The sequence below is a fragment of the Gallus gallus genome, chromosome 3 (assembly GCF_016699485.2).
Source record: "Gallus gallus isolate bGalGal1 chromosome 3, bGalGal1.mat.broiler.GRCg7b, whole genome shotgun sequence".
Lineage (NCBI taxonomy): Eukaryota > Metazoa > Chordata > Aves > Galliformes > Phasianidae > Gallus > Gallus gallus.
This window is the reverse complement of record NC_052534.1, coordinates 35,135,058-35,158,671: the sequence shown is the minus strand read 5'-3', so window position 1 is coordinate 35,158,671 and position 23,614 is coordinate 35,135,058. Positions and strand designations below refer to the sequence as shown.

General features: G+C 36.5%; 1 protein-coding gene across 2 annotated transcripts in view; it reads right to left on the bottom strand.

Moving 5' to 3' along the window:
- PLD5 (phospholipase D family member 5) overlaps positions 1 to 23,614 on the bottom strand; it is a 330,317-nt gene that overhangs the window by 209,703 nt on the left and 97,000 nt on the right. Inside the window, exon 1 of one of the 2 annotated variants that reach the window (NM_001252016.2) lies at positions 92 to 147. The exons of the other annotated variant lie outside the window; for it this stretch is intronic. The gene's annotated coding sequence lies outside the window, so the exon portion shown is untranslated. Of the gene's footprint in view, positions 1 to 91; positions 148 to 23,614 lie in introns of those variants that run through there. 2 annotated transcript variants of the gene reach the window in all.

The following is a 23,614-nucleotide window of genomic DNA, read 5'->3' as shown; positions in this document are numbered from 1 at the left end:
TCAAGCAATATGCCACATACACAACAGCATTAGACCAATAATCAGCAGATATCATACACCTAGACATACTTTAAAAAAAAAAAAAACAAACCTGTAATAGCTTCAAGACCTCTTCACAAAGCTCACAAGGCTCACTACATTTGTGCTGCAGATTTAGACAGTGTACAAACCCTGGCCCACTTTAATTTCCTACACCTGCCCAGAGCAGCAGGCAGTGATTGCCTACAGGCTTCACCTGGTGCTCAGGCAGAGGGCTGTGTCGGCCACCAGCAGTGCTGTTCCTGGCAGCCAGGCAGGAAGGTAATGGCTCAGCTGAACTTGCCTTTTCACCCAGGGACTGTCAACAAGACTCAACTTGGGGAGGGAAGGAGAAGGGTTTCTGTAACTTCTTGTGTAACGCTGGCACAACCCAGCTTGAGCTACTAGCCTTTGAAACAGTGTTAGAATTGCCAGCTCCTGTTTGGCTCTCCGAATTCTAGTAACATACAAAGAAAAATATCCATCGTAGTGGTCTGCGTACTTTGTGCTGACAGCTTTGTAATGCATTTCTGCTAGCCTCCTGGAAGGAGCTGGCAATAACTGAAATGTGGGTCTCACAAAGAAGAACCATGGGGGAGAAGGTTTTCCCCATAGTGCGATCTACGCTGCCATCCACAAGTTCAGAATAGTAAAACTCACTACATGAGAAACAGAAAAAAAAAAATAATAAGAAGAAAAAAGCTGGACTTGCACATGGAGTGTTTTTGGTTACAAGTAACTTCCACATTGTTGCTTTTCCAAGCCCCGTGCGACGTAAAGTGCAGCCTTTGGACTGAATATATCTTCAGTTTTTGAAGTCATAAGTATGTGACAGTAGGGTCAAGCTAAGGTTACAGCGAAAATTTGGAGCTTCAGAGTTTGGGTTATGAATACATCAGACACCTACCTCAGAAATAACATGGAAATATTGTTATGTTCCCTGCTTCAAGCCTCCATGCCTTTCTGGATCCAGCTATTAAATTCTTCTGTGTCTCCTGCCTCAAACTTTAAGCCCAAACTCTTTCCTCTATTCACAACCGTCAGTTTTCACAAAACCCCACAACCACCGGATAGGAACATCTGGGCATCACTCTCCCCTCTGTCAGACATAGCTGAAATCAGTCATGTGTTTCAGAACACACTGGTTCGGGACTGACAGACAATCAGTATAGTTACATAAGTTTATTTCCTTTAGAAGGCAAATAAAAATATCAACAAGCCTATCTCTCATTTGAAATATATAATTATCCTCTAAATATCATTAAAAAAAAAAGTTCCAATTCAACCAGAACTCCAGGGCTAGAATTAATCTCCCATACCATCCTTTTTACCTTCACACAATTAAAGCTAGACCTTTTGGTTCATCATGTGCTGAACACATATCAGTGTGGTTTGGGATGCCCTCACTTTCACCAGGGATTGATTCACCAGGGACAGAATGTATAATATTTTTCATCTCAAGGCCAACTCTGCCTCAACTCTTTCTCCTCTCTTTCATCCCTCCCTTCTTATTCAGATGTGGGCCTTGATAATCTTGTCCAGACAAGATTCATCTTGCATCTTAAAATAACATTCATTAGTGGCATATGATAATGGGGCCAAATTCTGTCCTCCTTTACACCTCTCTGTCCCCACCAGAGTCAAGAGACAAAAATAATTGTATAATGAAGGTGTATCCGGGGGACAGAATTTGGCCTACATTTCTTTAAAATAAATCTGCAGCAAGCAGTGCCTGTGTGACTCCCCCAGGACTGAGACCCTTTACACTTGTGTGAAGGACACTGGCTTTCTCTTTGTTTATCAGGCTGGTAGGTTCATGTCTATCTCAGCTCAGGCTCTTCATGCTGAGTTTATCTTGTTGGTACAGCTAAGTGCAATAGGCAGACTGCTGATAAGATCTAAGCTCTCGAGTGCTCATACTCTGAAGTGAGTAGTTAAAATTGTTCCAGGGGGTTGTTAGTCAGCAGAGGAAAAATACTTTAAGGAATGCTTTTGTTCTAATGAACTGAAATGGAAAGCACAGCAGGTGAGGGATATGCACAAGCAGAAGAAGCAATCTCCAGGGACAATGGGATGCTTTTCGTTTTTATTTTCAACACATGCGTAAACTGTGGTTGATAACAAGGGATATATTCTCTACATTCGCACAATATTAAGTTTGGAGGGAGAAGAGAAAAATTGAACCTTTTATGAATGTTACTACATAAACAGCAAAGAATGTGAAAAAAAAAATCCACTTAGAGAGTGAGAGGAAGAAGAACAAAGGGAAGGGAACGTTTGGGAATGTTTTTTGTGGCTAGACTGGTAGGGACATATAGAGAAAGAAGGGGCTCTAAGTTTAGCATTCTCAAATATTCCTCAGATATGTTCTCACAATGCATTAAGAAAGGAGAAAGGAAGAAGCATATTCCAAAAAGGATAAAACACTATGGAGACAATTTTCTTTCATCTTTTATATATGATACTTGTATATATATAGTACATCTATAGTATACATTTCTTCTTACTAAGGAAAATTTGCAGTTAAAGAAGTATTAGATCAGGAAGTATCCAAAGAGATCTCTTATGTGTAAGACCTCTTTTTCTAGAATATCTTGTTTCTACTATACCAAAGAGTATACTTTAAAATTATTGAAAATCTCTTAAAGCAGCATTTTGTGCCTTCAAATTATTCTTCAGTGTTTCTACCTAATTTCATAGGATAGCAAATATTTGAAGAAATTTCTGTATTTCTTGAACCAAAGAAAAAAGTCATAAATTCTAACTGCCTTTAGAAAATTAGCTCAAAGCTTCCTGATCAATAACATGAGGCTGTAAGCTACAGTAGCATAAGCTTTAACATAATTTTTTTTGTAATTGCAATGAAGCTTAGACGTCAACATAATTCATCTTTATCTGTTTCATACTGGTACTGTAGATACAGATGGCTTAAAACATTTTGCAGGTAAGTGTTTTTAAGAGTCTGGAGGCTGTATTCCAATGAAATACAGGTGTAAGGGTCATTATTTACTGGAATGTTTCCCACTGAGAACAAACAGAAAGTGAGGTCACAAAAGCTGAAGTGATTTTTTTCCCCGAAAAGCTATGTTATGTTACAAATATCAGACTTACTTTTGTGACCAGAAAGATGTTTACTGGTGTGAACGCACCTAAAAGTGGATGAAATAAGACATATGAGACAATAGGCACTATGAGTTCTATAACTTTATGCTTATCTTTGCATTCTGATCCAACTGATCCAATGGCAGTTAGGGTGATAGGCTTTCATTCAGACCAGCTATGTATTGAAGAGCAGAATGGGAGGGCAATAGTTTTTCAGGAGAGGTGAAGGAGAGCTGCAGCAGCTTGGATTTAGAATGGTTCAACGTACAGGAACCATGTCCTTACAAGTACGTGTACCTCATATGAAGTGTGACTGGCCTGTAGGGATTGTATATGTATGATTAACATTTCAGGATAAGCTTTATGGAAGGTAAGTATACATCAGTAATGAGCATACATTATAGCACAGGTGCAATATAAATGAATTAAAAGACACTGTTATATTCAAATTTACTGTGACAGAGACCTTGGGATTCTGTGCAAGGCATTACACAGATGTACTCTTAGTGACATTCTCTGTCTCCCAAGTTCTCTATCCAAAGAAACGAGACAGACATTTTTAAAAATAAAAGGATAAATGTTTTTCCCATTTAGCAGGTATAATTCGATATACAAAGAATGCACATGACATGCCAAGGCAATTAAGTAGCCTAAAGAAGAACGAAAGATTACAATATGGCCTCATGGTACTCATTCCACTAATTAGCCAGAAGATCCACCAGTACTTTTGTGTTAATCATTAAACACCACAGGTGAAATTTTGGAGCCACTTTTGTTGTAGAAAAAGAGTTCACTCTTTTTCTTGTCTAGGGCTTTACTATCATAGCTGTGAGGGTTCTAGAAATACCACAGATATGCTGTCAAATTAGTATGTCCTCCACTGAACTAATGTTCATTACACAATTTCTACCATTGTATTAACTTCTTCAGACGTTCAACTATTTTTACAGCCTTTATGCTATTTCACTAAGAAGTATGAAAACAAAGCAACACAAAGTGAAGGAGTAGTAAGGTACAGGAAAACAATCCAGAATGTGCAAAGTGCTATTTATGAGGAGGAAAAGAGGTGGGAAGGAATAACTAACAGTGCCAAATTCTAACAGAAAAAAAACCAACACATTATAATAAAAGGATGATAAAAAGCCTGCAATATGGCCCAGCTTGTGAGTTGTAACAGCCCAAGGCAAAAACAACAACAACAAAAAAAGAAAACAATAATGTTCAGATATCAGGAAGATGCATTTACCTCAACAACACTGAAAACACAATAAGTGAAGCACATTCTCAGTGCAAAGGATTTACTGTTAGAAGGCTAGGGCATTTCTACCAAGACAAACTAGTTCATGGAATAGAACAAATGCAAATCTTGGAACTCACTGACAGATTTAACTGTAAATCAGGGAATTGCATAATTCCTTTCTTGCTAGCCCACTCAACAGTGAGGAGGCTTATCCCCAGAAGTTCATAAGTCTTGAGCAGAAATTTCACAAGAAATTGTAAGACTAGCTTAAAAAGCACAACATTTTCTATTTAAAGGGATACATCTGGGGACTTTTTATTCTGGGATTTTACAAATGCCTGATATGATGTTTTCAAGCCTTTTGTTTCATTATGAGGGATAGAAAATCCCTTGGTTTTGTTTTTCTTTTTAAATCTGATATCCACAAAATAACTACACTATCAGGGAACCAGGTCTTTAATAATATTATTCAGGATAATACAGACACTAAAAACAAAGCATTGTAATGCTAGGATTGTTGCTAGTTCTTCATTTGGTATAGATCACTTCAGCAGGCTCATCTGTGGTGCTTGCTATATTTGGGGCTAAGAGCTGCTGAATTTTGGTCTGTGATTTATTGTTTCCACCAAGAACAGCAGTAGCTGCTGCAAAGATTAACATTTGTATAAAATATTTCATATTTCAGAGAAAGGGGGAGCTTGAATGATGTACTCTTTTTCCCTCATTGATGTGCAATATGCTTTTTGACCTGCAGTTGTGTGAAAGTCAGGTGATCAAATGCTTTGCTGGATCATTGCTGGCTACTGTTCTGAACGAATTAATCTATCTGTGGGCTCCTCACAACTTAGGATAGTCATACTTTCACAAGCCAGTATTAACTTCAGTGGTAAGATGGAAGTAATTAAACATAATGCATTTTGCCTTCAGAGCCACAGCTTTAGAGAAACAATCTCAGCTCATCCTCACTTAGCAGTATTCTCACTTGGATGAATGAGTTCATAGCATAGTTAGGTCCTTGCATGCTGAAACAGGCAGCGCTACCATAGATCCACAGTTATCTCTATGTCTGAGACGTGCTTCAACATGAACAACACTGATATTAATTTTTTTGTTTTTGTTGTTGCTGTTTTTGTTGTTCAGTTCTGCAGACTGTGCAAAATCTGTTTCATTCTAATAAAATCCACATCAAATACATTGCAAGAGAAGAGTGAGTTTTCTAATGAATACACCCAATGGCTTAAACAAAGTCTTCTTATAATGTAAAAATAAAATCTTCTAATAAATTGGTAAAGTTGTCTTAAATCCCTAGAACAACCGTAAACAGTTAATGGAAGAAGTGCAGTCATGACACACTGTACGCTGGAAATAAAAAGTTCCAACTCTCTTTGTGGGACTGAAAAATAGAAATGTATTTAACTTTTTACAATGTGGAATATTGATTATCTACACAGCCTAGAAATTGCTTTGAGTGTTCAAGACATACTGCATTCCATTCCACTGTGGTGGATATGCTCCCTTCCTACACTGCACAAGAAGGATTAGATTAAACTGGGATGTACAGCAAGCAGTTCACTGAAAACACTGCTTTGATTTAAAGATAAGCATGTATGAGACAAATGTTTCATCTACATATTTTGCTTTCTTCTGTCAGTAAGACTTTTTCATGCGGAAATGCAGAAAATATTTGCAATTTTGATCGTTCCTAGGAAAAGGTAGGCAAGATATACGCAGTAAAAGGTATTGGTATTTAGAAAGTATAACTAAATTATATTAGATCGACATCTGGACCACAAACATCTGAAGGAAACTTCAGAGGCGTGGTGGAAGAAGCAAGTCACAACAATGCTGCAGCCGTACAGGGGTTCCTGTGAAATGGTCAAAGAATCATTAAAGTTCGAGGCAGGAAAGACCTTAAATGATTATCTACATTTTCCCCAATAATGAAACCACACAGTTGCCTCAGATTCAGCTTAACACAAATTTTCCACTCTTCCTTTAGTGAAGAAAATCCCACAGCTTCTGTGATTTACTCTTTACAGTGTCAATACTTTATTAGTTTATTACCATCTTCTTTGCTATTAATTATTATTATTACTATTTTAGCAACTGCTTAACAGCAACTAATGAATAACTGATTGTTGTCCTTCTCATAATACTCTTTCCATGTTTGAAGTCTGGTTACATGTCTCCTTCTCATTGCTTAGTTCCCTCTTCAGAGCAACACTGATTTTAGCTTTTTGGGATTTTTGTTGTTGTTTTGTTTTGTTTTCCTGAAGGTGTATGTCCTCTAAACAATATATTATTATTCTTCTTTAGTTACTTCAGCTGGTAAATTTATTGTCTAATAACATTGAAAAAAGACTCTCATAGTACTCCAGCTGAGATACTGCAGTGGCCAACCAGGATAGAAGATTTTTATTTTCTTACTTGTATGCAGCTCTTCTTTTTCTTTAGCAAAGATAGAGGTTCACTGTTTACAACAGAACCACTTTGTTGGCTTATATTCCATTTGCTATTTCCTGTGAAGTGCCTATTAACCTCTGCAGGATGAGAGCACACTCAGTCACCAGTTACGTTTTGTGTATGGACTTGTGATTCTCTTGTTGAAATGCAAAGCCTTATTAACTTGAGTTTATTCATTTCAAAACACTTCTGCAATTCATCAAAATCATTTTGAATGCTAATCCTGTCTTCCACAACAATAAAAAAAAAAATCTCAAGTCTTCCACAAGCTTGGTGGTAGTTATCTACACCCCATAACAACTGACATGAAAGGAAAGACAGGACAGGACTGGGCATAAGGATACCACTTAGATACTTGACATCTCTACTCAATTTTACATCAGAATATTTATATCTGCTTTTCCAAGTATACTTTTTCAATCAGTTGGGCCCCTGTTCTATTTTATTCATTGGTTTTGTTTTTGAGAAGATAGTTAGGTGAGGACATAAGACAAGCAAAGATCTTGTGTACATTTGCTGTACAAGGAATATGCACCTTCCCTGGAAAAAAAAAAAGGGGAACAATAATAGAAAGAAACTGAAACAACTGACAGAGCTCACTCTTTCTCTAGTCTGGTTACCTGAGCACCACGTGAGACAGAATCTAAGCATAATTGAAGTTTTGATATACTGTATTAATTGTTTTTTCCTTATGCTCTCAATGAATTCATCAAATAAAGCAAAGTACCTCTCTTTACTAAGGTTGTCAGATGAAATTGTCCTTATTGGACAATGTTCTTAATTTAGTAATTTAGGCTAAAATTTTACATTCTGATACGTTCACATTGTTTTTCTTTTATTACTTACTGTAAACCTCAGCACCACAGCTAAAACATATTTTTTAGGACAAGATTAGGAAAACAGATTGTGCAATGCACTTCACAAACAGTTTTGAAAAGCTTTAGTATGATCCAGTCTTTGGAAGATAAATGGAATTCAGGGCATTGCTTTTGTATCAGGAATTTGCTTTCTCACTTTTTGTAAAAATCCATCCAGAATTGACCATATTATACTTTTAATTCCTACAGTATGCTCATTACACACTTCATAGAACTCACTTGAAATTCCAAGAATTTCTGTAGTTGTATCACAGACTCAGCATGGTTTGGGAACCAGAACTAGAAAAGACTTTCCTTCTGTGACTTTCTGGCTTACAACGAGCCATAAAATATAAAAAACACAAGAGGAGGATCAAAAGGGAAAGAAAGGTTAGAAATGGGAAATGAGAAGTAGAAGTTAAGTAGAACTGGCTTCCTGGGAATCTAGGTGAATATTTTCGACCAGAAGAGACAAAAATTTGCTTTTAGACAAGACAGATGCTTCTGTTTCTGAATTCAGTACATCCAGTTTTGGGGCTATAATCAAATCTAAGTTTCTACTGTTGGTTCAAATGTCTTAAAGAACTATGTCCAGAAAACTCAACATCTTTTCCCGTGACTCTAACTTAACCCAAATGTGGTACTGTTTGGCTAGCACCATTATAGAAGCAAAAAACAGTATAATCTCAGTCTTAGCTAATGTGATCATAGGGTCTGTATCAAGTAATACCCTATTAATGACAGAGTACAAGAGTCACAAACAAAGAAGATGAGGATGGAGTGACGTGATGGAATCTAGTAATTGGATTGAGAGGTAAAAGGGACTTGGAGCAAAAAAAGAAGATGGGTAGAATGACAGTATTTGATTGTATCCCTACTGTGTATTTCTCTATCCATACTAATATCAGTCTTGTTCAGTCTGACATGGTGAGGGGTCCACGACTCAAGATAAGACACTCATTAGTTACATTTTATTCTAGAATAGAAGCACATCTTTCAATGTTGTTTCATACACTTTAGTTTTATCAGCTAAAAAGGATGAAAATCTTTGTAAGAATTTAGTGTCTAGTTTTCTGTGCTGGTGATGCAATAAAGCCAACCAGAACATTTAAGAATACGTGAAGAGAATCCATTTTGAACAATTCTTCACAGAATAATTTTTTTCAACGACTGGGTTATTAATGAACATATCTTGCAAATTTAGCAAAGCAGTGAACCTATTTAGCTTCTTCTTATAGCATATGCTGTAAAGCAGCTCAAAACAGAAGAAAAAAGCATGCTAAACAGTTCCAAATTATGGCAATATCACAGTTACTAAACATTAAATGTTATTCTAACATTTAATCACAGCATTTTTATATTAGTAAGCTCTTATATTTTTGGGTAGGCATCTCAGAATTTTCCAAATTTGACATAATTGTTTAAAAGTTGTTATTCTGTTGTTCTTGTATCATATTACCTTTGCCTGGACACTTCCTGTCATTCTCCCTGTCTTCTCCATCACTCATAGTTAAGTATGAGACCATTCTGGAGGGCTGAAATGACCTTTCTGTTCACTATGTCTTTCTGGCAAGGGTAATATTGCTCATAGCCTACTGTTAGCTATAATGAATCACTCTTCTTCACCTGCCCACTTAGAGGAACTAAGATCTAGATGCAGCTGCATGTTTTCAGTGAAGGTTTGCATGTTTACTTAACTGATAGGGTTGGTGAACCTTAAACTCTAACTCAGCCTAACACGCTATTCACCAACAATTAGTAAAACAAAGCCTGAGAGCTGATATACATCACTTAGTGTTCTTTCCAGACAAGTCTTTTGTAGAACTGAAACAACTGAATAGGAAAAACATGTCAGGCACCTCATCTGAAAGAGCAGTGGGATGTGCCCAGACATGTTCACAACAAGGAAAAACAATGATATGGGCAGGAATTTGCTGCAAGGAAGTTTACGTTCAGGATAAACTAACCCAGATATTAGTTGCCTGAACAGATTGGGAAATAGACTTATCCTTCTAATATAGTCCAATTTTTAATCATTCATTTCTGTTGTAGTACAGCTTGCATTTTCTCTTGTTCTGGACAGTGGAAGTTAAAATATTCTCAATTATAAAATGAGTAGTGCAGTAGCAAAGAATTAGCAACAATGAAAAATTAATGCAAGCAAAGAACAAGTTTTTTCCTCTAAATTGAGTTGTAAAAGCCTCAAAGTGATCTCATTCAATACAATGATTTTGGGATAGGTTACTAAAATAATGGGGTGGTAATAAAAGCACACACAAAAATAGAAGTTCTTGATATTGTCTCAGATTCTCACATACCCTATTATTTTAAGAAAAGTTTAGTAGACAGTAATCTCCTGACTATGGAGTCCTCATAACCTGGGATATCATGATGTTAATTCTGATGGTATGAACTTTTCAGAGGAGCTGACATTTAAAAGGAGAGTATCCACAAAGACTCACACAACAGCTGACACAAGTGTAGCAGAATGCTGTATTTCCTCTAATATGTCTTCAGTACTGCCAAGAAGAAACTGGTGAGAAAGAGAATATGAAAAGACTGGTTGGGATGCTGGTAGGAGGAAAAATTCTGTGTTATCTTCCTTAGATACTTCTTGAGGAAAAAAAAGTTGAGATGTTTGGGATGAAGAGAACATAGAATTGAGTAGAGAGAAATGGCTAACCTAGACAATGTAGGAAAGCATACAGAAGTAGTATCCTGGGGAAGGTATCTAGAAATATATGGAAAATACAAGGAATACAAGAAATTTCACTATATGTTCAATCATAGAATCATGGAATCATTAAGTTTGGAAAGACCTCTAAGATAATCTAGTACAACGATCAACTCATCACCACCATGCCCACTAAAGCATGTCACTTCTACCCTTTTCTTGAAAACCTCCAGGGTTGGCGACTTCACCACCTCCCTGAGCAGACTTTTCCCAATACTTCACTTTTTCTGAGACGAAATTTTTAATAAAATCCAACCTGAATACACTCTGCCGCAACTTAAAGCCATTCTCTCTCTTATCCTATTGCTAGTTATCTGGGAGTAGAGGCTGAATCCCACCTTGCCACAACCTCCTTTCAGGGAGTTGTAGAGGGCAATAATGTCTCCCATGAGCCTCCTCAAAGCTAAACAATCCCAGTTCCTTCAGCCACCTCCATAAGACTTGTGCTCAAGACCCTTCACAGCTTTGTTGTCCTTCTCTGAACACATTCCAGGGCTTCAATGTCTTTCTTGCAGTGAGAGGCCCAAAACTGAACACAGTACTGAAGGTGTGGGTTCACCAGTACTGAGCACAGAGAAATGATCACCTCCCTGGTTTTGCTGGATACACTATTTCTGATACAATCCGGGATGTTATTGGCCTTCTTGGCCACTGGGCACACTGTCGGCTCATATTCAGCAGGCTGTCAATAAACACCCCCAGATCCTTTTCCTCTGTAGCTTTCCATCCACTCTGCCCCAAGCTTGTAGCAATGCATGGGGTTGTTGTGAGCAAAGTGCATGACTCAGCACTTGAACTTGTTAAAACTCATACAGCTGGACTCAGCCCATTGATCCAGCCTAGCCATATCCCTCAGATCCCTTTGTAGGGCCTTCCTATGCCATGGCATATCAATACTTCTCCCCAACTTGGTTCCATCTGCAAACTTACTAAGGGTGCACTCAATCCCCTCATTCAGATAGTCAATAAAGATATTGAACAAGACCAGCTCCAATACTGACCCCTGGAGAGCAGTGCTCATGACCACTTGCCATTTGGATTTAACTCCATTCACCATCATTTTCTGGGCCTGGACATCAAGCTAGTTTTTCACACAGTGAAAAGTATGTCTGTCCAAGCCACCGGATGCCAGCTTCTCCAGGAGAATACTGAGAGAGACAACGTCAAAGGCTTTACTGAAGTGTAGGTAGATTACATTGACAGCCTTTTCCTCATCCACTAAATGGGTCAGCTGGTCATAGAAGGAGATCAGTTTGATCAAGCAGAACCTGCCTTTCATGAACTCATGCTGGCTAGGCCTAATACCCTGATTGCCCCTCAAACACCGCATGATCTCACTCAAGATTATCTGCTCCATGACCTTTCCTGACACCAAGATGAGGCTGACAGGCCTGTTGTTACCCAGATCCTCCTTCCAAATGTTTTTGTAGATGGGTGTCGGATTAGCAAGTCTCCAGTTGTCTGGGACCTCCCTGGTTGACCAGGACTGCTGATAAATAATGGAAAGCAGCTTAGCAATCACTTCTGCCAGCTCCTTTGGTACCCTTGGGTGGATCCCACCCGGTCCCATAGCCTTGTGACAATTCAAATGGAGTAGCAGGTCACTAGAAGGATTCATGGAGGAAGTAAGTTTCAGGACCATTATTACGGAAAACTAGCCACTCCATCCTACCAAAATTCCAAGATTGCTTTAGCAGAAAAAAAAAAAAAAAGATAAGATAACATTTAATAATTAACTTGGAGTCCTTTGTTTCACTACTACAGAAATCAAACTATGGTATTCTGCCACGGGCTCCTAGTAAAATGGCTGCATATAAAAATGTCTAAAGTGCTCTTGAGTGATAGGTTCTAAGAAGTTCTGAAGTTGGTAAACAGACAAAACCTAAAGAAACAAAATGCATTTGCCTGTCTTACTCGAAGAGGATAATTCTGAAAATTGATCTCAAATGAACTTGCTAACCACATAAAAGTATATCCGCTTCTAATATACTTAAACCTGTTACTGGCTTTACTCATCCATAAAGTCTAAATAATTCTTCATAGGAGAAAATAGAGTAAGATGTGAAGCATTTTCTACTAACTTTGGGTCAAATTACAAAGAAATGTCAAGAACTAATGGATATCTACTGGATCTAATTGCACGATGGAAGGTTGTCCATTTGCCTTGTAAGGATAGCTGTTCTACTCAGCCCTCTTATTTAGAACTATCCTTCAGCATATAGTTTAGAAAATAGAATATGAAAACTTCAAAAGTAATTAAAAAAACAACCTGGAATGGCCTGTTCTCAATTCCTAGAGTATACTGCAGAGTCTATATGTCTCTTACAAGCTTCTTCCTTAGACATATGTCTTTACTACAGATTCTCCTTGACAGATGATTGATGAATACAATAGGTTGACCCCAAAACAGTTTGGAAGATCATGTAGTGACATTCACAGTATTCAATAAAAAAAGAACAGGCAAGCAAACGATCCAATCCAAAAGAGCTTCTGAAAACAGGAGAGAATTTCCTATGTTGCACATCTGGGGGAAGAAGGAGAGTAAACTATGTTTTTAAAACAAACCCTGAACATATGATTCACCTGCAGCCCATAGTTTTAGAGGGAAAAAAAAAAAAGCAGTTACAAATGTCAAATTTAAACAGAATTCTGTGTTTTGGTTGTTGTGTTGTTTGGTTTTGTTTTGTTTTGAGAGGGAGGTATAGTGTGATCCATCTTTAAAAATGATTGAATTTATCTATAATATTACAAAAGATTTTCTTTTCTGGAGAGTACACAGACTTCCTAAGCTTCTTGCTCTTGTCTTACTAATTAGGCTATTAATAGCAGTTTTACAGAATAACCTACAGTTTTCCAGAGTGTCTGTTTTAGAAATGAGAAACAATACTGTTACTCTTCTAGTTCATAGTTTCTGTAGTTTTGTATAGTGTGATAAAAACATACAGGAGCTTGTTAGAGAGCCAGCCTTAAAAATGCAAACATTTGTCAGTCTTATGCTTGGCACCAATTAGACATTTGGTATCAGAGATGAAAAACACTGAAAACAACACAAACAGGAAAGAGCCTGAAAATAGAGATGAAACCCTGTAAGAACTGCATTACTAGACCGAAAAGCTGGGAAATAAATATCTTGTTAACAAAGTCCTCAGACTGCTTGGGACAGGAATAACCTTATTACTCGTATCAGTGGAAATGGATCTTGCAAAAATGTATGCGCTTGAGCTTCTGTTAAATTGCAAGGGGATTTTCAGTAAGTAGTTTGACAGAAAGATCCCTAGATAACTACAGGTGCTTGGTGTTCAGCAGTTCTAGGACAGTTTCCTCTGGGCTTCAGTTTCTTTATCTTCACATACGTTAAATGATATAATAGATACTCCTCTGCCTACTAAGAGCCAAGCTGATTTTTGGTGGTTTGGTTCTTTTTTTTAAATTTGTATCAGACTGGCATGAACAGATGTGGCATAATTAAAGACATTTTTGTAGGAATGAGTGGAGAGAGTCTTCTGCAGCTGTAAATCAATAAATAAATAATCAAAAATCTGTGTGCTGCAGTTCCTTACAGTACTATAGGTGGGTTCACAACTATGCATGAACTACACATCCTTCTTGTGTTCTCCAGCACACTGGACCAACATTCTGCCAATTGTCCTTAGGGCCTACCACAGAGGAGTGGGACCAAGAAAGAAAGAAAGAGAGAAGAACAGCAGCAGCAGCAGCAGCAGCACATTTTTTATGCTGCTGAGCTTCCTGCAAAAGGAAAGCAAATGGCCTTTTGCTGCCTATGGCACTTTCCTCTCTGTGGATCCCATTAATTTTAAAACACAGGTCTTACCACATACATCGAAGCTCTCATCTCGTTTTTGGAGCCTTTTTGTTCCCTGAAGATGCAAAAGAGGAAGTAGGACATAGCTTCACAGGACAAAAGAGGGCAAAAACTCAAAGTGAGAATTTTCTGAAGAAATGACAGATTGCTGGCAGTCTTGCAAAGCAGTATTTTGCACTTCCTCTCTTCATTCACCTTCATTCATTTTACAGACAGAAAAGGGAAATGTTTTTCTGCAGAAGTTGAGCTTCAATCCATTTCATAAAGAGTTAAAACTTGCAACAACATAACAGATCATTTCTAGCTTGCAATATATGGAATTCCTAATCAAGCAATTAAAATGTATTTCAAAATCATAATGAAATAAAAATACACAGATGTTTCTTTGCAGTTTTCTTTAGTGTCTTAGAAATGCTACTTTTATTAGGTTTAATCAAATCCACAAAAATGATGTTTATAAAGGTGGCCTACTGGTTACTATTGATGATCTGTGACTGCTTATCACACTGCAGTGTGGTTGCTGTCACCTTCAACTGTAGTTGAAGAAACCCCTATATAATTTTATAATACAAATGCACAATTACATGCAAGTTGGAATAAACAAGATGTAAGCAATCTCTATTTTTGGGTGAAAGGTCTCTTTTGTTTACTCTTGGTTCCTAGTACACAAATTAGAATTACATTTTTAAAAAGAGCAACTCAGAACAGTTCAGATTTTAACCAAAATTTTCTTAACCATTTTTCCCTGTGATTGCGAAGGACCATGCATTACATTGGGTAGAAAAAAATGGGAGAAAATGATACAATCATAGAATCACATGGTTGGAAAGGACCTACAAGATCATCTAGTCCAGTCTTTCTCTGCATCAATCTCCAGATTTTTTTCATATTTGATTAACAATATTCTTCTCCAGTCCACAAGCAGAGGACCTCCCTTGAAGACTTGAGCACAATTCTATTTTTATGGAGATTGGTATAAATAGATACTTACTGCCTTTCTATTTCTTACTGCCTTGAAGTTTTCAAAGATGTGATTTTTGAATATAAATGTACTTCTTGTATTGTCAGAAAGTAACACATAATAAAGAATTGTCAGAAATATTTATTATTCAAACTGAAGGTAGTTTAACACGAACATTTTACAAACTGTTTTATATTCTGCTAGGCACTTCTCTTATGCTTCTGAAAGAATATGTCTGTCTTTCCTGTGAACTTCTGGACATTGTGATTTAACCCTTACAATTCTCTAAAAATATACAAAACAAAAACTGCCTCCCCCAGGGCAGATAAACAGATAACATACAAACATTACATCTTTCTTCCTGCTTTTTTTTTTTCCATCCAGCATAGCTGATTTAACACTAGTGGAAACTGTGACATTTCTAGTCACAGGGAAAGCATAGTGGTTTGGGGATAACCATGAAAACTACAACTATCACATCACTTCTTATAACTGACAAAAGATAACTCTAATTCACTGTGAAATTTCTGTATCAATAAAAATAAAACAACCAACCAACCAAAAAACAAACAAACAAACCTGAAACAAAACAACTCCATTTCTCACACCTACAGAAGATAAGCTGTTGTAGAGATGGAAGCAGGGACTGCTGTTAAGTCCATAGCCACACTATTATTGCCAAACGTATGTTTCTGGTCTCATGGTTCTGAAAGATTTATGCAGTCCCTTATCTTTCCCTCTATTACCATCCCAGCATGCATATTGTACCTGTACCTGCTAGTGCATAGACAACAGTTTTAGTTCCCTGGAGAAAAATGATCAAGTGAAGTGATAATGGAAATTAATGCTTTAAAAAGCTAATCCTTTTTACTATTCTGTATGGGACTCAGTAAGGCTGAAGGCTGTATCCCTTCTACCTGCTCTAACTAGCTAAAACAATATCAATCTATATTCAAGTTAAAACAGTCAGTAATATTAGTACCAGAAACATGACTGAATTAAAATGTTAATGAATGTATTGTTGTTATTTTTCCATGCATTATGCTATATCTTGATAGGTTTTTATGTACTTCTTCTGCCAGATTAATCAGTATGGTAGGAAAATCTTCACAAATTTGGTCTATTAATTAATTAAGATGCTGACAGTACTGAAATTCTTTAGTAATTTCTTTAATGGCTTGCACTTTATAACCAATTTTTAAGAAGCACAATTTCATTACTGACTTGTAAGTGAGGCTTCTGAGGAGTTAACAAAAGAAAATAAGAGGACCTGGATTCCTTATTACATGAAGCAATTAATTGTCTATGTGTTACTAAAACTAGTAACATTTTTGTGATCTGCTACCTTATACATTCTTGTACATTGGAAATTATGCACCGTTACTGAGCATTTTCCAAGTAACTCAGGAGCAAAATGCTTACGCTGCCCATGGCAGGGGGGTTGAAACGTGATCTTTGAGGTTCTTTTCAACCCAGGCCATTCTATGATTCTATGATTCTACATATCTTCCCCTTCTTGTTAAATATTACTATGCAGCTTTTATAAAACACAGTCAAAAAGCAGGTTGATCCCTGTTTTGATCCATAGAAAAGTCAGGGATTCTGCTATATCAGATAATTCAAACGCAGTAAATATCTACCTTAGAAAGGTAACACATAATTCTTAAGTATTTTCTCTTAATTCTTCCTGACTAGTGATGACTATCCTAGTTTACCACATACCTTTGCACACCTGAGAACATAGCAGCTATGTAACAAGCTCAAAATCAAGCACTACAGAACCTTCTAATACCAGATTCTCAGACTTGTTCTCTGGGAGTTTCCATGACTGTCAGGAATGCCATGAGCACTGAAGTTCATTCTTGGATTCACACTAAAAGAGGGAACTTTGACCTATAACCCTTTTTTTCTTGGATGGCTTTAATGCAAAATGCTGAATTGAAAGTGTAGATCTAGTGATAACCTTGTTTGTCTAATCTCCAATCAAGCCTAGACATAATCAACACATAAATCAATCTTTCATTGTAATATTAATCCCTTGTTCCTCCGGAAACAAAGGTTTCAAATGATGCTTGAATAATTTTTCTGAAAACAAAACTAGCAGCGAAGTAAAGAGTGTTTCTGTCAATAAGAAACATTTTCTCCCTTACATGCTAGTGATTATGTATGAGGATGCTTATAAATTTCAGCTAAAGAAAAGCAAAATTGTTTGCAAATGAATACAAATTGCTGTGGTTTGGTTCTGTCTGATATTGCTGGCTTTCTTCTGGAACAGTAAAAATACACAGAAATCAAATAAACAACTAGAACTCCAGACCATCATAACAACATACTGGTTTTCCCATTGTTTCTGCTCTCTGCAGTCAAATATAGCAGTGCTTTTGTTCTGATACACATCCTTGTTATTGAACATCTCAGTATGCATTGCAATTTTGCTTTCATTTTTTCCAAAGTCTTATGGTATTAATGTTGCAAATCAACTCTGAGGACACTGTAACTAGCTAGAAATAAGGCAGTGAGAACTGTACTTCCAGAAGGCAGTACTTCAAAAATATCCTATTAGGCACTCTCACTTCAGTGCATTTCTATTGTACAACTTTATGAGCTGCTGGCTGCAAAGAAACGCAGTGGAAGGCAGAGGCCACTTAAAACAGAAGAATTGTGCTTTTTGGCAGGAAAAACAAGCAAACTTCAGGGTGGAAAAGCATCAGCAACAGACTGTCACCTAAGTTTCAGCAATAGTGTGAACATTTTAAGTGCTTTGTCCGGAGAAAGTACAGCATATAATCATTATGTTGCACTTCCAAGCCTTTTCCTTAGAGAAAATAGTAGCCACAATACTGGCAGTCTTAGTGGTGACTTTGGTTAGGAAGGAAATCCTTCAAACCTGCATTCAAGTGAGAAATGCCATAGGTTAATGAATACCAATATTCTGGTCCTTGAATTTATCTCCCCTACGTTTTTAGGAAATATGGCAGAACCATCTGTTGAATAACTATAACATTAAATCAATATAGTTAATCAATTTGATTACCAAAGGCATTGTATATGTGCGTTTTCACATTAAGGAGATAAATATTAGTAATATCTGCAGTAAAAACACACAAATCTTAATTTTCATCTCATGTAAACTCAGAAGAGTTATAGGCATATAGCAGAAAGAAAGGAGGAAAGGGGGAAAGAATGGAGAAAAGGAGGAGAGAAGGAAAGAAGGAAGCAAACAAGCAAGTAAGCAAGCAAGCAAGCAAGAAAACAGTTTCTGACTGTATTAGCAGAGAGTTGTTCCTGTTTTCGATGTCTGTTTTACTAGTAGATCTGATCTCCTCTGTTTGGTAACTTAGTCATCTTTAAAAACTCCATAGGGGATATGAATTCTTTATCTGGCTTAAGTCATACTGGAGTAAATTCAGATAAAAACCCAAGCTGTTTTTTGTATTAGTGCCCCATCGATCGAATAATGACATACAGAGAAAGAAGATACATAATGGAACCAGTCTGGGGATTAGGTGGAAAGCTTCTTGTAATTCCTATGCACAGTGCTGGTTTGTAAGATTCTGTAATGGAGGCCAGATTTTTCAGTCATGCAAGACTACTTCCATATCTTTTCTCTACACAAAAGAAGTAAGTAGCTTAATAACTCCCAAGTCTATTAATTGCTTCCTCTGACTTCAGCTACCCTCAGTTTACAGGTGCAGAAACAGTTCAAGTCTAAGCTTTGTATTTCTGCCAACCACTTTTTGTAATCTATTTCATCAAAGAATGCCAGGAAAAGCAAAAGGCATCATAGCTTTGAGAGGCATTTTGGCACTTTGAAAAAGCTGCACTCTTTGTCCTTGTGTAGCTGAACAAGTTTTTACCACATTTGTCACAATAGAGGTTTTGGGACCGCTGCTATTATTAATAAAATAAATAATAACACACAGGAAAAACAACACATAAATCCATGTTAAAAACTGTGCTATTACTAGACTGAACTAGTGAGTGTTCCTAGACTCGGGAGAAGTAGCTTGAAAGAATTTTACATCAATCAATTCAATTCAGGTGAATTCCTGCAGACTGATACTACTAAAACTTAATAGCACTGTCTGAAATGAGGGACAAAATACAATACATCATTTTTATCCATAGCATAATGCCGCTTACTTCAATGTGATTGCAACAAAATATGTACCATTATTTTGATTAAAGATGCAGGTACAAATCTACCATCATAAATGAATCTATTGCAGAGTATTTCCAATATATTGTTCTTCGCCCTGAGATGAATAAATAGAAATGTTCTCAACAATTATTAACAATACTCCGTAGTTAACATATTTTGAATTTTTCTCTGTGACTTCTAAGCACGTGTAAGAATCAATAAATGTCAAAGTCACCTAGTCTGCTCTTTGACGTACAGGAAGATTTTGTCAATATATCTTAGTTTCCATTACGGGGAGAACACACTTAATTTGCTTTGAACTTCAATCTGGAGATGACCACCAGCAGTACTGCACAGAAGCAGACGTAAGGTTTACAAAAACCTCCCATCAGAAACCTTCTGTTGGTACCCACCGCATCTGCAATCTGCCTGTTTCATTTCTTATCAACTAGCAAGACTGGGATGCAGTATCAGAAATCAAGTTTATAATGAAGGAAAACAAAATGTTACAATTTATTTTAAGGACCAAAGTTGCCAGAGAAAGAAGAGGCACTTTAATCTGAGAAAGTGCCTCAGTTATAGCATTTAATCCTCAAAAGAGTTATGTTCAGTACTGAACTTCTAAATTTGAGCATGGCTGGAGGGCCAAAAAGAAAAATGAAAAAATGAAAAGATATATGTTTCTGCAGCTTTTTCCAAAACAAGTAATAAATAGAGCATCTTTATTCTTTTCCTCTCATGGCATGAACAAGGAAAAGTGAAGAGTAAAAGAATGCTGTGAAAATTGCAGGAACAAAGGTAAATTTGAGGGTAGTTTTCAGAAACTAAATTTATCAGAGAGAAAACAGAATTAAAATTCTCTTATTACCAAATTATGACCTGCTGACAACAAATTATGCATATCTTATTGTTTTCTTGACCATGCTCAGGTAAAACATCTGAATAATATGTGATATACCGTTTGGTAAGAACATTCTTAGATTTTCTTCTACAATCTTTTTTCTTTATTTATTTTCATCTTGTAGCATCACTGTAGAATTTCAATACTATCAAAGTTATCAAGAGAAAACCAGAAGGAAATCATCACAAGACAACATGCATGAAGAGAGTTCTGAACATGACAGAGCAGTGTGCCATTTTCATTGATAATTATCTCTTTGAATTTTCAGTCAGTTAAAAAAATTCAAAAACAAGAACAAAAACAAAAAAACCCAGACCATAGGAATGTTTGTGCGTATTTGTGTGTTAAAGTATATATGTGCATGTTTGTAAGCAGTATATGAGGGCTGGAAAGATTTCCTCCATGAGAGAAAAAAGGCCCTACTTATATAATGGTAATATAATATAGGTGAGACAACGCATATCCCCACTTTGTGACCTTGAAATTAGCTTGCGCTTACAGAAACAAGGTGTCTTTCAGCAAACCATGCATTTTCTTTCTCTAACACACTTTCTTTCCTTCAACTCATGCCTTTATTGTCTTCTAACCCACAATCAAATGGGTTGTAATGGTTTGCAAATGTACATCTGAGTATAAGGGTGGGAATTCGGAAGTGACATTCAAAACAATGAACACTAGATATCACAGAATCACAAAATGGCCCGGGCTGAAAGGGACCCTGAAGATCATGAATCTCCATCCCACCCGCCACAGGCAGGAGCAACAGAAAATGAAAAGCTGCTAACTCAAGATGACTACTATGATGCTAATCAGTTCCATAGTACCAGACGTTATCACAGAGCCTGGCCACATTGTTTACACTCTGCTCCATGCTCTCACTATCTCTCAGAGTCAGCATACCAAGCTGCCTTGGATTTGCTAACAATCTAAGATTTACAGATCTTATGTTGCTTAAGGAAATATCATGGATCAGACTCCTTGCATTTTCACCACATTCCATACTGATGTTTCCTTAACACTGTATTTTCTTCTAAGAGGTAGACGTCTCTATATGTTACCTCAAATAATTACCTAATCCATGCTGAAACTATAGTCACTCAAACTTCACAATATTTAGAAGGAACTGGGGAGGTCACATGCAGTCTTGCTGTGAGGATTAAAGCTCAAGGGGATCTTGAGCTGCTCACTGTTTATAGGGTAGGACAACTGGCTTATAGTTCGTACTATCTAGCAGGCCAGTGTTATCAGTCCTAAGCAAGGCCTTGGGTATAACAGCCAGGCCAAAGGAAGCAGTGGGGAACACACAGACGCAAATATCAAACTTGTAAGGTCATAAAGAGAATGAAGGGGATGTTAGAGATAGCCAGAATTCAGATCAGCTGCTGAAGTCTGATCTTTTTGCAAAATTCAGACTGGAAAAGACAACATATATAATAGTGAGATAGTCAGACTATCATAGAATATGAATCGGCAGTTAGAATTTATATTCTTCTAAAAGTAGGATTGATAGTCTTCTAAAAGTTGCACTCAAATGGATCTTATAAAGTCAGGTATAGTAATCACTTCCATGAATTCTATCAAAGGTTAAACAGACATTTAAAATATTTATCTGACTTCTATGAATGCTATTAATATGTACATCTAGGAAAAAATTGAATATATAAAATGGGATAATTATGAAAAAGTAAAGGATGAAATAAAATTTTACTCTAATGATACTGATTTTCTTTTTTTTTACTTATCCTTAATAAGGAAATAAATTGGGTAGTTTTATTGGATAACTGTAAGTAATTGTAATTCACGTTGTAAAATAACTGCTATATGCTAAAAGTTTATGTAAAATGATAAATAGCAATACATCTGCATTAGAGGACAAAACGAAAATGTTTCTTAAGCTTGTTGAATCACTTGTTTTATGTGATTCTACCCTCCAACTGGAAGGTGCAGTCAAAATGGATCCATCAAAAAGTAGCTACAGCCTATAAGTGGTTTCACCATGGTCACAGCTGGAGGCTGAGCTGTGGATTTGTAGGTCAAGCTTTTACACTTATTGCTGATAACTGTTAGAAGCTACATGGAGTGCTGACAGATTCTTTTCAGGCACTGACCTAGATTTAGACTGTTTTAGTTCAAAGTACTTTTTGGTAGGGAGAAAACCCCAGCCTTCCTTGTATTCTAATTTATGCGTCTCATTTAATCTAGAAGACTTTACAGCCAGTAGAATAAGAAGACAATTCAAAGGATCAAAGGAAGAAACTAAATATAAACAAATCTCAGTTCCATCGCCTTTGTATAAATAACTACAAAAAAAGATCATTCTATAGCATTATAAAATCATGATTCCTACCCCACTGAAGAACATCAATCAAAGTTTCAATCTCATTATAGACTTGCCAGCTTTCATCTTCTTTGACAAGTTCAAGTTCAGGATGATGACTTTGACCTTCCAAGAGCACTTCTAAATTCACAAAAATGGGTGATTTTTATAATGTATTTTTTTCTAAATACACAGCAGAGCAGCTATATTCACCATAAGCTTAGATTTCACTCTTTCGTGGTAGTCCTTAATAAAATATCTTTTTCACACCTAGAATCTCAAAGAAAGATACAGGATTTACTACTTCTTTCATCTTAATAATTTTCTACAAGAAACCTATATCTCTTTAAAATACAAATATGACTTTATATTCATATCTTTCTATTGTAATTCTTACATTTAAACAAAAAAATGAAAACAGGTTTTTTTTTTTTTCCCATCTAAAAGACTGTGTAAAACTTTGGCTGACCTCAAAGATAAGAAAGATGCACCCAGCTACACATGGAGTTAGTGTGATCTGCCTTCAACCTTAACCTTCCCCAAAATACAAAAGATTTTTTGAAACACCTGGAACTACTGATAGCATATAATGTTCTTTTCTTTAAAATGTTTGAAAAGTCATCCAGAAGAATATGTAGTCAAAAGCAAGTACATGTATATTAGTTTTCAAGGCTGACAATGTCTGAAATAACCCATGCATTTTTCTTAAAAATAAACAAACAAACAAACAAACAAACAAATAAATAGAAATCAACATAATACTTTTACCTCTTCATTTAAAAACAAACAAACAAATAAAAAACCAACCACTGTAAGCAGTGGGAGAGCAGTATAACTTAATAATGAGCAAACTGGAATTAGCTCAAAACTCTACACCAAGATTCATCCTATTTTTCAACATGGTATGCCAGACACCTTTTTGCTTACCTTCACAGTGAAGGCACTGCATTTACTGACTGTCAATGTAGGACATTACAACTTACACTAACTCATCTAGAATGTTCAGCAGCTCTAGAAGCCATCAAAATAACTTTCGAATACCATTTCCACAGTCTTT